The sequence below is a fragment of the Urocitellus parryii genome, chromosome 15, assembly GCF_045843805.1.
Source record: "Urocitellus parryii isolate mUroPar1 chromosome 15, mUroPar1.hap1, whole genome shotgun sequence".
Taxonomy (NCBI): Eukaryota; Metazoa; Chordata; class Mammalia; order Rodentia; family Sciuridae; genus Urocitellus; species Urocitellus parryii.
In genome coordinates, this window is record NC_135545.1 from 1,742,817 (window position 1) to 1,758,020 (window position 15,204).

A 15,204-nucleotide genomic window follows, 5' to 3' on the forward strand; every position below is an offset into this window, starting at 1 on the left:
CAGCATTTCAGCCAAACTTGTATTTTTTTTTTTTAAAAAAAGAGGTGTAGGTCACATCATTTCTGCCTCATTAAAATCCCTCATTGACATTCCATCATTCTCATCACATTTTTCAAAATAACCTAAAAAGCCTTCTGCCCTCCCACAGCCAATACCTTATTCCAGACTACCTTCCCAAACCCTCTCTTCCTGAATATTTATTCAGAATTAAGTACTTATTCTAACATCCAGTAGATCCGGTGTCCAATCCTGACTCTTCCATTTTCTAGCCCTAATTTTGAGGAAGCAGTTTTTCCTTTGTAAACTTAAGTCTTATAGGAATAATAATGGTACTACCTCAAAACTTAATGAGAAAGTTAAATAATGCATGTAAATTGCTCAGCAGAGTGCCTAGCATGATAATAACTCAAATGTTAATGTAGAATTAAAGACCATGGCATAGAAAGAGCTGTTCAACTTCACCATAAGAAAGTCGACCAAGAGTGTCGGCCGAGCAGTTGTGAGACCTTTCCTTAGGAGCAGCAGTGTAGGTGGTGAGATCTACTGCAATTCTCATTAGCGTCTCTGCTGCAGGGTAACGTGGCTTTACTTCAGAATGCAGAGATGTGGATACATGACCACTGGTAACAAGGACAACTTCATTAGAAATTCAAGAGTTCTCAGAAGCTAGATTTTATGCAAAATCACTTTTCAAAAGAGAACTGAGGGCTGGGATTTGGTTCAGCAGCAAAGCATCTGCCTCTCATTCACAAAGCCCTGGGTTTGATTCCCAGTTCCAAAAAAAGAAAAGATAAAAAAAAGAGAGAGAGAGAAAGATTTTAAAAAGAACCGAGATGTGTTCCTCATTTACATATAAACAAAACAACAAATTTTTAAAACTAGATAAAACTTCATCCGTAACCAGTGAAGATAGAGAATAAAGTTTGACCTGCTTTCCTAATTCCAGGTGGATGAATTCATTTAAACTAAAGAAGCTGTTACATTTCTAAAATTCCAAAACTAAAGGAGAAGGTAAAGTAGAACTATAGATGGATACTCCAACTGGCTGTCCACAAACATTGGTTTAATGTGTATTGAGTTTTAAATGAACCTAATACATTTATGACAATGTTATTTCTAGTTCTCCAAAGTTCAAACCACTCGCCATTCCCTCATATCTACCCTGTTGTACTGTTTATACTCCTCCTGACTCCTGAAGGCTTTGAGTGTGCAGCAACACAGTAACCAGCTCACATCTGAACATACGAGATGAATGGAGGATGGAAATGAAGACTTGAGTAGACATTTATCCACCTCTATGGGAATTTTCAGCATGATATAGATATCAGTAGCCCACAAATTAATATACAGATTATTTAAACCTAACAAAATCCTGAGAATTTTCCACGGCTTGAAGTATGTGTCTCTCTTGGTGAATGATTGTGTGTGTGAATAGACATATACATTCATAAAGACACACATATAAAGAAAATGCATAATAAAAGTCATATTTGACAACAGTTGTTTCAGTACTTGGGAAAAATTGATTCTGCTCTGTTCAAAACTACTCCCCAGATGGTGGCACACACCTATAATCCCAGCAGCTCTGGAGGCTGAGACAGGAGGATCACAAGTTCAAAGCCAGCCTCAGCAACAGCAAGGTGCTAAGCAACTCAGTGAGACCCTCTCTCTAAATAAAATACAAAATAGAAGTGGGGATGTTGCTCAAATAAAATACAAAATAGGTGTGAGGTCAAGTGCAGTTCAATCCCCGGTACCACTGCCCGCCCACCCCCCAAAAAAAACCCACGAATCCTCTCCTCCTGTACATGAAAGTTGCTTTAAATAGTTATCTAAATGTGGAACAAACACTAGAGGACAATGTAAAATCATTGAATGAGGACAATCTCCCTAAATATGTGAGATCACAAACCTCCCTCCCCTTGCACATGAAGATTCAGGTTTGCTAAGAATTTCATAAAAGTCTTTATATGGTCAAAGATAGTATAACATTCTACTGTCATATATAACTAAAAAGAACAAATAAAATTTTTAAAAGATGGTATAAACAAAGTAAAAAGCTTTTAAATCCCAGATTGGGAGAACACACTTCTCCCTCCAACAGCAAAGAATATGAAGATTTATCAAGTGATAAGTGTGTGATAAGTACTGAATCTCACTGGCCAGAAATACAATTTGAAGAACCATTTTGCAGTACATTGATAAAATTTTGCATGGTGCAATCAGAGGAAAGGAGAACCTGCTATGCACTGCTGTGGGGTGTAGTGTGAATTTGTACAGGTTTCTGGGAAGCAATTTGCCAGTATCAAAATTGTCAGTGGGGTGCTGGAGTCATGGCTCGGTGGTAGAGTGCTTACCTAGCATGTGAGAGACACTGGGTCTGATTCTCAGCACCACATATAAATAAAGGTCCACTGACAGCTAAAAATATATATTTTAAAAAACTGTCATTAGGAAAAGCAATAAAAATAGCACTCGACTTGATTTCCCTCCAAATCCCTTTTAGCCAATTGGTCAGCATAAAAACTGCCAAACAAAAGAAAAGGAGGTCAAGCAAGATTGTCAGTGTTTCTGCAAAAGGCAAAAGGTGAAAGAGATCCTGACATCCAGAGGAGATAGCTGCTCCCTGGAGTGTGGGAATGTCCACTAGATTGCTAAAGGATCCCCTGAGTTCTGGCAAAGGATGCGAGTGGACCAGAGAATGCAGGCTTGTAAATCAGGGTCCCCGCTCAGCCTCACCAGCATTAACTTGCAAGTTTAAAGTACACTATCATGCACTGTCAGTGGTGTGGAGTGAGTGCTGTCACCCCGGCTACAGCGGACGCAGCCTTTTGAATGCTCACCACTCGCTGCTCTGGGCTTGGGCTCGTGGACCCTAGGAAACAATCTTCAGTGCATTCACAACTGCAAGTTCTATCCAGCAGTTAAAAAGAATGGACTGACGATATTGGTATGGATTTGATTAAAAGACTAAAAATTGCAGAATTCGTATTGTATTATATATTTAAAATCACATTTCTAGCCAGGTGCAATGGCAAACATTTGTAACTCCAACAACTTGGGAGACAGGAGGATCACAAGTTGGAGGCCAGCCTTAGCAACTTAGTGAGACCTTATCTCAAAATAATTAAAAATAAAAAGGGGTGGGGATGTAGTTCACTACTAGGTCACCCCTGGGTTTATCTTTGGTACTGGAGAAAAAAAAAAAGTAAGGGATTTATGTAAGTAAAAAATGCTTAGGAAAAGTTCTGAACAGATCTAACTGGTCAGTGTTCCTTCTGGGAAAGGGACTAGGATGTTCTGCTCACAGAAATTTAGTGTTATATGTATTGTTGGAAAAAAATTTTTTTCTCATAGTGATGGAAATTGAACTCAGGATGTAGTTGTAAGTTTTAAACAAGAAGGTGATAAAAAAAATTACCATTAAAGAAACTGTATTTACAAATAACCTCAGCAGCTTGAGAGTGAAGAGTAGCAACCTAAGGGAAGGCCTCCTCTTTGATATGTGGGAGCCTCTCCGTGGCTTGCACCCCTCCCTGTGCACATGGAGGGCCTGCTAACCCATGCCATTCAGCAACAGGAGAACATCCAGAGTCCCCTTCCATTTACACAGGGTGACCACACCATGGAGCTCTAAAATGTGTGCAGGTGGTCAGGGGTCATCATATGTGGTGAGAACCATCTGCATGAAAATAGCCAAAAGACAGCACTAGATCCAGAAGGTCAAGTTGTGTCATAAGGGAGGAAAGTGAGAATTCCAGTATAATCTGAGATATGAAGAGATGTTGCACTTTTAAAATAGGAAACTATTTTTTACAGGAATAATAATTCAAAACTCCTAAGAATAAAAGAATTACTGCTGTAATAATCAAGTTGTGAAAGAAAATTAAGGAAAATCTCCAAATACATAAAGAGACAGAAAAATATGAAAATGGACATGGAAATTTAGAAGGTCCACATCTGACTATGATTTTTTAAAAATCAACAGAATTTAAGAAGAATGTATCATAAATAATTGAGAATATTTATAGGCTGAAGCAAGTCATTCATGTTCAGCTTGGAATAGCTTACTGAATAGTGGACAGGATTAACTGCAAAAACAACAATAGGGGGAAATCCAGAAATACATTTGTGAAATCACAGAATACTGAATATGAGAACATTGTGAAAGCTTTCAAAAAATGTCTGTTTCCTAAAAACAAAAATTAAAAAAAAAAAACAGAATTAAGCTAGTTTTCTCTCTCAAATCAATGACGGAATAAAGAAAAGCATCTGCCAAGTTATGAAGTAAAATTACTATAATCTTAGAAATACCGATCCAATAATAACTGAAAGCATGAGGCCAGGTACTGATATTTTTGGACAGGCAATTAACACAAAATATATTTTTTTATAAAAATGGTTTTAGTTGTAGATGGACACAATAGCATTATTTTGTTTTAGTTTTATATGGTGCTGGGGATTGAACCCAGTGCCTCACACATGCTAGGCATGTGCTGTACCACTGAGCCACACCCCAGCCCACAACCAAATGCTTTTTTTTTTTTTTTAGGGTATTAAATGTTTGCCTCTCTGGGCACAGTGGTGCAAACCTTTAATCCCAGTGACTCAGGAGGCTGAGGCAGGAGGATCACAAGTTCAAAGCCAGCCTCAGCAAGGGTGAGGCACTAAGCAACTCAGTGAGACTCTGTCTCTAAATAAAATACAAAATAGGGCTGGGGATGTGGTTGAGTGCCCCTGAGTTCAATCCCTGGTACCAAAAACAAACAAACAAACAAAGTTTGCCTCCACCAAACTAGCTTAAAAAAAAACCAGTAGCTCTCAAACAGAAGATTGGGGGATGAGGAGGGTCACACTCTAACTAGCAAAGAGAGAACAATCAGACCAAATTACTGGTAGACCAAGAATTCAAGAAGTCTTATGTTGATAAATAAGAAATACAGGCTAGCTATATTTTAAGCTAAAGTGTAACTTTCTTGGTGGGGTGAGTTCAGTCCCTAATTTTCATAAGACTGATAAAGAGCATGTAAAGTTGACAGATTCAGAAACAGCAAGCATAGTCAACACTGATGGAAATGTGACTCAAATACCACTTCCATTTCGATCCTGGGGGTGCAGGGGAGGTGGTCTCTCCCAGCCTAGGCTTTGGGCCTGCTCTGGGTGAACCACTGGATCCACAGCATGGGGTCAAGTGCATGTACAGAAAGGTCGGACTGCTGGATTGACCTTTCACAGAGACACCTGCAGCCCTGGCTGGGAGCTGGCAGGTGGCGGTGATGCTCTGCTTTGGTTCCAGCCCAGAGACAGTGGGGCCGGACAACTATGGACTGCACCCACTGAACCAGCCTGTTCAGTTGCCCAGGCAGGCCTCTAACTTGGATCCTCTTGCCTGAGCTGCCCACGTTGCTGGGATTGCAGATGCCACAACCAACCCACCTGAACATCTGTGTTGTAAGGATATGCAAGACGGCAAGGCCAGGTAGAAGTCAACGGAAGGTATCAAAAGCTCCCGCAAAAGAAAAATACTGGGGTCAGACTAGCAACTGGGGACATTCTGAGACTTCTGAGGCCCAGTGGACTGTACCTGATACAGTATTCTCACAGTGGAGTGGTTCCTGAGGATCTAATGAACCAACAATGAATCGTAGATTCCAATATCAACTGAAATACATTGATGTACAAGTTGTGTGTCATTCATTCCAAAAGCTAAGAAAAACAACAGTCTCCCAGCAAATTGTTTATACAAAAGGCAAAAGATTCACAGAACACTTCTGAAACTAATCTTGAATATCAGACAAAAGTAACAAACTGGTTTTGAACCAGAAGAGAATTGTAATCTAAAATCCATTTTCTGCCCACCCACTATATTGACTAGTGTAGTTAAAAATACCTTGAATGATAAGAGCATTGACAAGATGATTTCCAATTTAGAAGCAAACGCCAGAGTCACTTGATAAAAGGCAAAATAACATTTTAAATCTAAACTAATGTTTTTTAGCTGTGGAGGAAACACCTTACTTGGTGAATTCAGTTCATTCTTCCAACTACTACTAATATTCTGAAAAGAGAAAACAGTAGAACCTGTCACTCCAGCATTTCAAACTGTAAAATCACAGACTCAAAGTGGCAGTCATTACTTGACGTGGATAGTATGAATCAAAAGAAGATGATGCTTTCAGAAAACAAAATGTTAGTTAGATGCATGAAAACTTCAGAGCCAACTAATGAAAATATTTGCGTAGCTTTGCAAAATTGAACAGCAGCACTGGAACAGGTCAGGCATTTGATTCAAAGTGATCTCTCTACACAAATTACAAGCTATTTGATAAAAAACTGAAAGAACTGAATGAACACATGGGGAAAACAGGAACAGGAATAAAATTAAAGCAATAGCTAACGAACCCCTTACAAAAATCGCCAGACTTCAAAGACATATGAGAACAGCAATATTACCTCAAAACTGTGTGGAACCAGATTCTTAGCCAGTAAGATTACAAATCCAGAAACCATGAGTTTGGGTAAGAAATAAGAGTTAATTGTCTGAATGATGTGGGGACTTCTGCTGGGAGTGGTGGGACATGCCTGTGATCCCAACAGCTTGAGACGCAGAAGAAGAGGATGACAATTTCAAAACACCAGCCTTAGCAATGTAGCCAGACTCTTTCTCAAAAAATAAGATGGGTTAGGGATGAGGCTCAGTGGTAAAGCCCCTTGTGTTCATCCCTAGTACAAAAAAAAAGGGAGGGGGAGTGATTTCTGTGAACTGTGAACCTTCTAACCCCTCAGTGAAAGCAAGTGAAAAGATTAATTTGTCACCACTTTGGGTTAAGTTTGTTTTTGAAAGAAACAATGATGATGATGACATGCTGATTTCTGTAGAAAGCCCTAATTTGACAACTCCAATTATATAAAATCCAACAGATATTAGAAAAAATACATCAGGAAATTCTAATAATTCCAACCTAATGCCATAACTGAATTTGGGCTATAGAGAAGAAACAGCTTGATTTTCTTTCTGATTTGACAGAAGAGGTCCATTCAGGCTGGAGTTGTAGCTCAGGGGTAGAGCACCTGCCTAGCATGTGTGAGACACTGGTTTTGGATGCTGGCACCACATATAAATAAATAAATATAAATAAAGGTCCATTAAAAACTAAAAAAAAAGTTTCTATAAAAAGAGGTCTAGTAGGGAGGGGCTAAAGGGGTGGGAAAGACTGTAGGAGTTGTGTGTTTGGGATTGGGGTCCCTGATGACTTCAGGGCTGTGGCATGCTTGGTACCTGGGAAAGTTTGTGCAAAGGCATAGGATGCCCAGTTGCTATGGCAATGCCTTGCATGCTAGAGTCCTATCAGCTTCACCTTAGTCTTAGGGAATAAAGGAACCTGCTTGCTAGATAGCTACAGTATTTCACCAAGCTCCAGTGCTCCTGGAGCTGCCCACCTAATAGTAACTTCAGAGAACTGCACAAAGCTCCTGACATTGCATACTGTAACTGTGAAATGTAACTGCAGAACAAGCAACCTTACTGACACTCTGAACAATAATGTGGTTGTGGTACTAATGACCTAATGCAACCTGTTGATATAAATAAAGGTCTTTCAGCCACTCTGCCACTTTCCTGCCTCTGCACCTTGTCTCTGTCTCTTCTTTATTATTATTCCTTCAAAAGGCAGTGGAATGAGACAGACATCATTACCCTTGATACATATATGATTGCACCAATTGTGTGACTACTTCATGCACAACCAGAGAAGTGAAAAATTCTGCTTTATTTGTGTATGATGAATCAAGGAGCTTTCTATGGTTATGTATAACTGGTTAGAACTAATGAATAAATAAATCTTTAAAAAAAAAAAGTCGTCATTGCTTCCTAGAATGCAACGGCACCTCCTTTCTCCTGTATACAGTGCAGGCACCAGTAAGGATTCGGTGCTACCTCAGGAAGGGCCTTCCATTTGTTCATTCAACAAATGTCTACTGAGCAGCACTCTGAGCCAGGTACTTCTGAACCTTGGGAATGCAAGGCAAATCGGCTCAAAGATCCCTGTCTTCTTGCCGTTTACTGGCTCAGGAAGAAACGAGTCAATGAACAAACAACCAAATACATTTTACTTCTAGTAAGAAGTGCCAAGGCTGGGGTTGTAGCTTTGTAGAGTGTTTGCCTCGCATACCTGAGGCCCTGGATTCGGTCCCCAGTACCACATTAAAAAAAAAAAAAAAACAAATAAAAATAAAGATGTTGTGTTCATCTACAACTAAAAACAAAAATATTAAAAAAAAAAAAAGAGAGGAGAAGAAGTGGTGCCATGGAGAAAGTAAGTTAGAACAGGCACAGCTTGTGGGATGGTGGGAAGTGACAGGCCACTGGTCAAGGAAGGCCTCGCAAAAATGTGATGCTTCCACAGAGAGCTGGCGTAACGTCCTAGGGGGAAGTTTGCCAGGCAGTGTTTAAGGCTGGATAAAGCACCGAGCCCAGAGAAAAAGTGACTATCCAACCACAGCAAGCAAGAGGCCATGGTAGCCAGAAAGCATGAGTGAGAGAAAGAATGGTAGGGAACAAGGACCAGGATGCGGCAGGGCCTTCTGCAGACCATGGTCTGTTGTGGAGAGGCATCGGAGAGATTTGTGTGCCCAAGGAACATGTTCTGATTTATGCTTGAATGAGACTATTTAACTACCATATGCAATGAAGAGTAGATTCCAGTAGGCCAAGGCTGATACGCAACAGGGAAAACAGGTAAGAGGCTACTGGGATACTCTAAGAAAGATGGGTTGGGGGCTTAACAGTAGCAATAGTGAGAAGTGGTCAGGCCCTTGTGTATTTTAAAAGTAAAGCTCACTCACAAATATTGGACCCAATGTGGCTATAAAGAAAAGAGATGAGCCGGGTGCGGAGGCACACTCCTGTAATCCCAGCAGCTCAGGAGGCTGAGGCAGGAGGATCACAAGTTCAAAGCCAGCCTCAGCAAAAGTGAGCCGCTGTCTCTAAATAAAATATGAAATAGGGCTGGGGATGTGCTCAGTGTCCCAGTGCCTCTGAGGTCAACCCCCAGTGCCTGCCACAAAAAGAAAAGAGATGAGCCAAGCCTTGCTATTAGTTCACTTACTGAACACCTGCGATGGACCAGCTAAAGGCTCTTGGTGTGGATGCAGCAATAACTGTCACAGCTTCTTGCCCTTGTGGAGTTCCATTCTAGCAGAAGAAACAAAAAATGAAATGCAAAATAAATAAATGTAAAAAATATGAAATAAAAGGTTTATTCACTGCCACAGAGAAACGCCAGCATCCACTCTGGAGTCACCTTTGAAAACTGTTTTAAACTCAAAAGAAAAAAACCCAATGGCAGAACAGGAGTCAAGGATTTCAATTTCTTTGAGCACCTGCCGCCCCTCCCTAAACTGGAGGGCAGAAGTGGAGACAGGCTCCCCTACGCCCCCCGGAGGCAAGGGCCCAGCACGCACCCTGCGGAAAGCTGCCATCTCTTCCTGTGCCCTGAGAACTTGGACAGTAAGTTGATCTGCAAGAAAAATGGAGAAGTTAAAAGAATAACTGCTTTATCTCCCTTTTTGGCTACAACAAGTATTTGTTGTCCAGGCAAGGCATTTTTGGGTGATATAGATCACTCTGGTTTTGAATGTGTGTGTTTTGGCACCAGGGATTGAACCCAGGGTGCTTGACCTCTGAACTACATTTCCAGCTCCCCTGCCTTTTAAAAAATTTTCATTTTGAGACCGAGTCTCGCTAAGTTGCTTAGGGCCTCAATTGCTGAGGGTGGCTTTGCAATGATGATCCTCTGTCTCAACCTCCCAAGCCACTGGGATCACAGGTGTCGCCCCCATGCCTGCTGGGTCATTCTGTGAAACAAAATCTACCCATGGGTTTTCTGAAAACCTTACCTAAAAGAAAAATCCCCAAAAGTTATGTTTTAGGGGCTGAGTTTGTGGCTCAGTGGTAAAGCATTTGCCTGGCACATGTGAGGCACTGGATTCAATCCTTAGCACTGTTAAGCCATGAAGCCAAAAAAAAAACCACCGACTCCAATTTAAATCAAATTAAAGCAAGCTTGTAATTCCATCCGGCCAGGGCTGTCCCTCCCAAAACCCGTGGGGTAGAAGACAGTACCCCAGCTCTCTAGGAGCACAGTTTTATAGCATAGAAAATTGCAAAAGGGGGGTGTCTTGAGAACTTACAGATAACAGGATTTTGACAAGCATAATACAAAGGCAGGTAATAGGTTATTGGTCTAAATGGTTCAGCACTTAGAGAATAAATTTAGATCCCAACATCGGAATTTATGAGGCACCACTAAAGTTTCAGAGAGGGTTGCTATCTGGTCAGGGAAAAACAGGCGTGGATGAGTTCAAGGCACGGGCAGGCATTGCAAGCAAGTTTAGAAATCGCAGTAATTTATAGTAAAGCCGAAATTACCTTTTCATGTCTTTTGACAAGATAGCTCCCAATCTTTTTTTTTTTTTTTTAAAGAGAGAGTGAGAGAGGAGAGAGAGAGAGAGAGAATTTTTTGATATTTATTTTTTAGTTCTCGGCGGACACAACATCTTTGTTGGTATGTGGTGCTGAGGATCGAACCCGGGCTGCACGCATGCCAGGCGAGCGCGCTACCGCTGAGCCACATCCCCAGCCCATAGCTCCCAATCTTAAGAGGGAATTAAGCTGGGTTTATCAGTCCCACATAAAAATAAAAAAACAAAAGTATTATGTCCATCTACAACTTTAAAAAAGTAACATTGTTTTTTTAAAAGTATGTTTTATACTGTTTCTTTTCTACAGACTTGAGTGTTGGTTCAGTGTTTCTCCAACACTGTTGCCATTTTACAGGGCCAGTTCCAACTGTGAGCACTTTGGTGTAGGGACCGTCAGTGGCTCCTAGCTCTACTGATTCCTGATTCTCCCGGAGCCTGTGCTATCCATGTTTGTATTCTCGGACACACACTCTGGTGGGCCCACCTTGCTACACTCTGCTGTGCATGGCCACTTGGCTACCGGAGCCACTGCTTCTCTCAGGAGCCCTGGGATACAAGTAGTCACCACTCCTTTACAGACCGTCAGCATTTGTGATCTCCTGTGGTCACCTTTAGCTACAGGCTAGGTTACATCTTCATCCAGGTTCCATAAAAATCCTTTTTCAATTCTCTGGGCTATGAATTTGTGCCCCTCCTCTTTATTTCTTTTGGCTGTTAGTCATTTGGGGAATTAGCCTGGAGGTTTCCCCAATGTGTGTTTGTGTTTGTGTATGTGAGTGTGTGTGTATAAAATTTGTTAAACGTTGTGTGCTATGTACACAAAAACACTGTCCAACCACATGATTTCAGTTGTGAAGTTGTGCACCTTAGACTTCAGGCTTTAAATTGGGATTCCCTAAATGCTACCCTTTTCGAATTAGGAGGTTGAAGGGGAGAGCCATTGAAGCCAGATTTACAGATAGGTAGTTAGTAGTTAGGTAAATTGGGTCTATGTTGAATAGGATAAATAAAATGGAGGCCATTATAGAGAATGGAGTCCAGGAAACCAGAGCAGCACTTGGGGAAATTGAAATGTTAATGTCCCCAAGGCCTGGAGCCCATTCTAAGCAACTGTTAATGAACAGCTCCCAGCAAACAGGGAAATGCTGATCAAAGCCCAGATTACTCCTCCAGCCCACCTATCTCCCACCTTTTGGCCTTCCCACCTGCATTCTATCACAGCAAGGTAACAAGAAACAAAGGACAGGAGTATGGGAAAGCTGAAAGAAGACCTTAGCTATAAAAAAGTGAAGACCTCCGCCTTCCACAGATTCCGCCTTTTGGATCTCCTTTTCCTCCTGGAGAAGTCTTTTCTGCTGTCCTTTAATAACACTTCTGCTTTCCACTCTTCACTGCCTCGGAGTGCTTCTCTGGTGTTATACTTCAGCATTCGGGAAGCAAGGACTTGTCACCGGTAAACAGCAGTAACACCATGAGCTGGAATCCAGTCTGAACAACTTAGTGAGACTCTGTCTCTAAATAACGTTTAAAGGAAGTCCATCCTTTCACAGATTATGTCGAATGTTAGAGACTCAAATTCACAGATAATTTCCCAAACTCAACAAAATGAAAAGAAAAAAAAAATCACTTACGAGTGGCACCACTTCATACCGCTGGGGCTTGGGGATGTGTTCAGTGGTGGAGTGCTTACTCAGCACACAGCAGCCCTGGAGTCAATCCTAAGCACCCTGATGTAATGCAGGGCTGGGCACGGAGCTCAGGGAAGAGGTCTTGCTCTACACAGGACCTGGGTTCAATGCCCAGCACCAAAAGAGAAAAAAAGTGCAGAAATGATGATTTGGGACACACTAAAAGTGCATCCAGCATCTTTGGTACTTTCTGCTGTCAGATGAAAGCATCATAATGGAAAAATCTACACAAAGAAACGTGAACAACCTCGCTGCTCCGTTCACTGGGTGGCAATAAGAAGGCAGCGCTGAAGGCAGGCACACAGAATTGCTCTGAGGGCCCTTCTGCTTCACTCTGAATGGACACTGCTTTGGTTAGGAAAGACAAGTGGCCAACATTATGAAGGCATGGCTACCTTTGCTCCATTTGTCTTCCAAAATATTGGGTAAAGCTTTTCAAAAGCATATGTACAAGCCAGGAGTGGTGATACACACCTATAATCCCATTGGCTTAGGAGGCTGAGGCAGGAAGATTGCAAGTTTGAGGCTAGCCTCAGCAACTTAGTGAGACTGTAAGCAACTTAGCAAGATCCTGTAAAAAAAAAAAGAAAAAATCCTGGGGATGTGCTCAGTTGTTAAGCATCCCTGATTCACCCACTGGTGCAAAACAAACAAAAGCATAGGGTTGGGGGGGGGGGGCTGGGGATGCGAATCAGTGGTGGGTGCTGGCCTAGCACGTGTGAGGCACCACATAAAAATAAATAAAGGTATTATGTCCATCTACATTTAAAAAGATTATTTTAAAATAAAATATGTATGTACAGGAATGTTAAATGGATTCTACTTTCCTCTCTAAATGCTTATCTAAGAACTAAACTAGCAAAGACAGAGTTATAGGGATTGGTTTAACCTACCGAAAATGTCTTTTAAAATACCGAACAAAACATATGGAGTGTTGGTGTTCAGGACATCGTGCATAGAAGGACAGACAGTAAAACAGGCAGGCAGCACAATCACCATACAGGCTGCTCCAAATGTACAGGCCACCCCATGAGATTAACCATTGGTCCTCTCCTGGCGGAAAGGGTAGAGCAGGTGCGACCTGAGTGAAGGCTACAGACTCAAGGACAAAGAGGGCACTACCGTTGGGGAGTCCCAGACTGATCCGAGAGCTTCCCCACATCCAGCATGTTTAGCTTGGATGTAGACAGCAGCCATGGCACTCTCCTAACACCTATTTAGCACAGACTGGCCACCTGACCTTGTAGTGTATTAACTCCTAGACTAGCACACCTGGATGACAATCTACCCTTAGGTCCCCTCTCACCTGGCAAGAATTGTTTTTCTTCTCACTTAAATCCTCTTTTAACTCTTGCCTTCCATTGTCTGTGGGTTTCATTCTTTGGATTCACAAGAACCTGGAAAGAAATCACTGGTGCGGCTGGGTCTGCTGCAATGCCAAGAGGGCATCTTCCTGCCACCAAGAGCTGCGACACTGCCTCGACTCGCTCCACTGCACTGCTTCAGAGTACGGTCCTGCTGGCGGAGAGCACCCTGCAGCACAGACTGCCACTGCTGCAGAGGACGCCCGCCAGCAACTGCAGCAGCAGAGGTTCAGAATCCAGTCTGAAATGGACATCACGCAAGGGAAGACTGACCCCTGAGAAACGGGAACACAAGACAAGTACTAGGATGTCCCCAGACAACTGCATTGCTTCCGGGCATCTCAAACTAACAGGATGGAAGTCAAAGAACAGAAAACTTAAGGAGCTGTTTCTATGAGAATGTCAATGAACCCAATGAACTTTCATTCAGACTGACCAAGAAAAAAAGGGAGAAAATCTGCTACCGATAGATGGAGCAGCAGAGGTGACATGACAAATTCTAGCCATAACAGGAATGGCAAAATATGTGTACACACACACACACACACACAAATACATATATAGACACACACACAGACACACAAATACATTATAGACACACACACATAATGGCCTTTCCAGAAATAAATTTCATAACAGATAAAATGGGAGAACTTTTGGAAAGAATCAAACTACTAAAGGTTACTCATGATAAGCAGAACAGTTCAGACTATTAAAGAGATGGAATTTGTAATTTATGCCTAGCATTCTTCGTGTTATTATTGCTTATCTGTTACAAAAAACACACTTTGTAATAATTTTCTAGCATTTATTAAATGTTTAATGATATCTTGCAAATATTTACTGAGCACTTAAAAAAGAATGTGCTCTGCATGTACTAAGTGGGATTTTTTAATAAATATTTTTAGTTGTCTATGGATATTTATTTATGTATTTGTATGCGGTACTGAGAATCAAACCCAGAGCCTCACGCATGCTAGGCAAGAGCTCTACCATTGAGCCCAGCCCCAAAGTGGACTACATCAGATTTTCCCAGCAGTTTGAATATAATTTGCCTTGGTGTCTGTGCTTTTGGTACTTGTTTCTTGGTGCTCTCTGAGCTTCACATTGGCATTCTGGGATCATTAACTTTGGAAACTTCCTAGTCTCATTTCTGGAGTTTCTCCTGCCCCATATTCCATATGCCTTCTGGAATTTCAATTATTTTATTGGACTAAAAGATATTTCCCCGAAGCTGTTGGGTGCTTTTGACACCAGCAACACTTTGTGTTTCAGTATGGAGACATATACATATATTTCTTACTTTCGGGTTTATTCATTCTTTATCAGAGTTTCAGTTATATTGATGAACTTGCTGAAGACACTGTCATCTATTATTTTCATTCTTTGCATTTCCATTTGATTATCTCTCAGCTTCAATTGCCCATCTATATCTGCCCATTGTGCACTTTTTCTGCTAGAACATTTAACACGTCACTGTTACTTCAATTCCATCAGTACTTCTAAGGATGGCCTCCTGTCCTGACCGGGAGGTGTATTTCCTTGCATTTTTTTGTGCCCTGTACTGTTTTGTTCTGGAAGTCCAGTATCCTGAGTAGGGCAATAGAAAGAGGTTCTGTTAAGCCTTCCCTGTCAGGCAAGGCTTCAGGTTGGCTGTGGCTAGTCACCTG

The 15,204-nt window shown here is 41.6% G+C and overlaps 1 pseudogene; it reads left to right on the top strand.

Moving 5' to 3' along the window:
- Positions 1-4,336: 4,336 nt before the first annotated feature.
- Positions 4,337-6,552, top strand: LOC113176766 (activating transcription factor 7-interacting protein 2 pseudogene; annotated as a pseudogene).
- Positions 6,553-15,204: the final 8,652 nt, after the last annotated feature.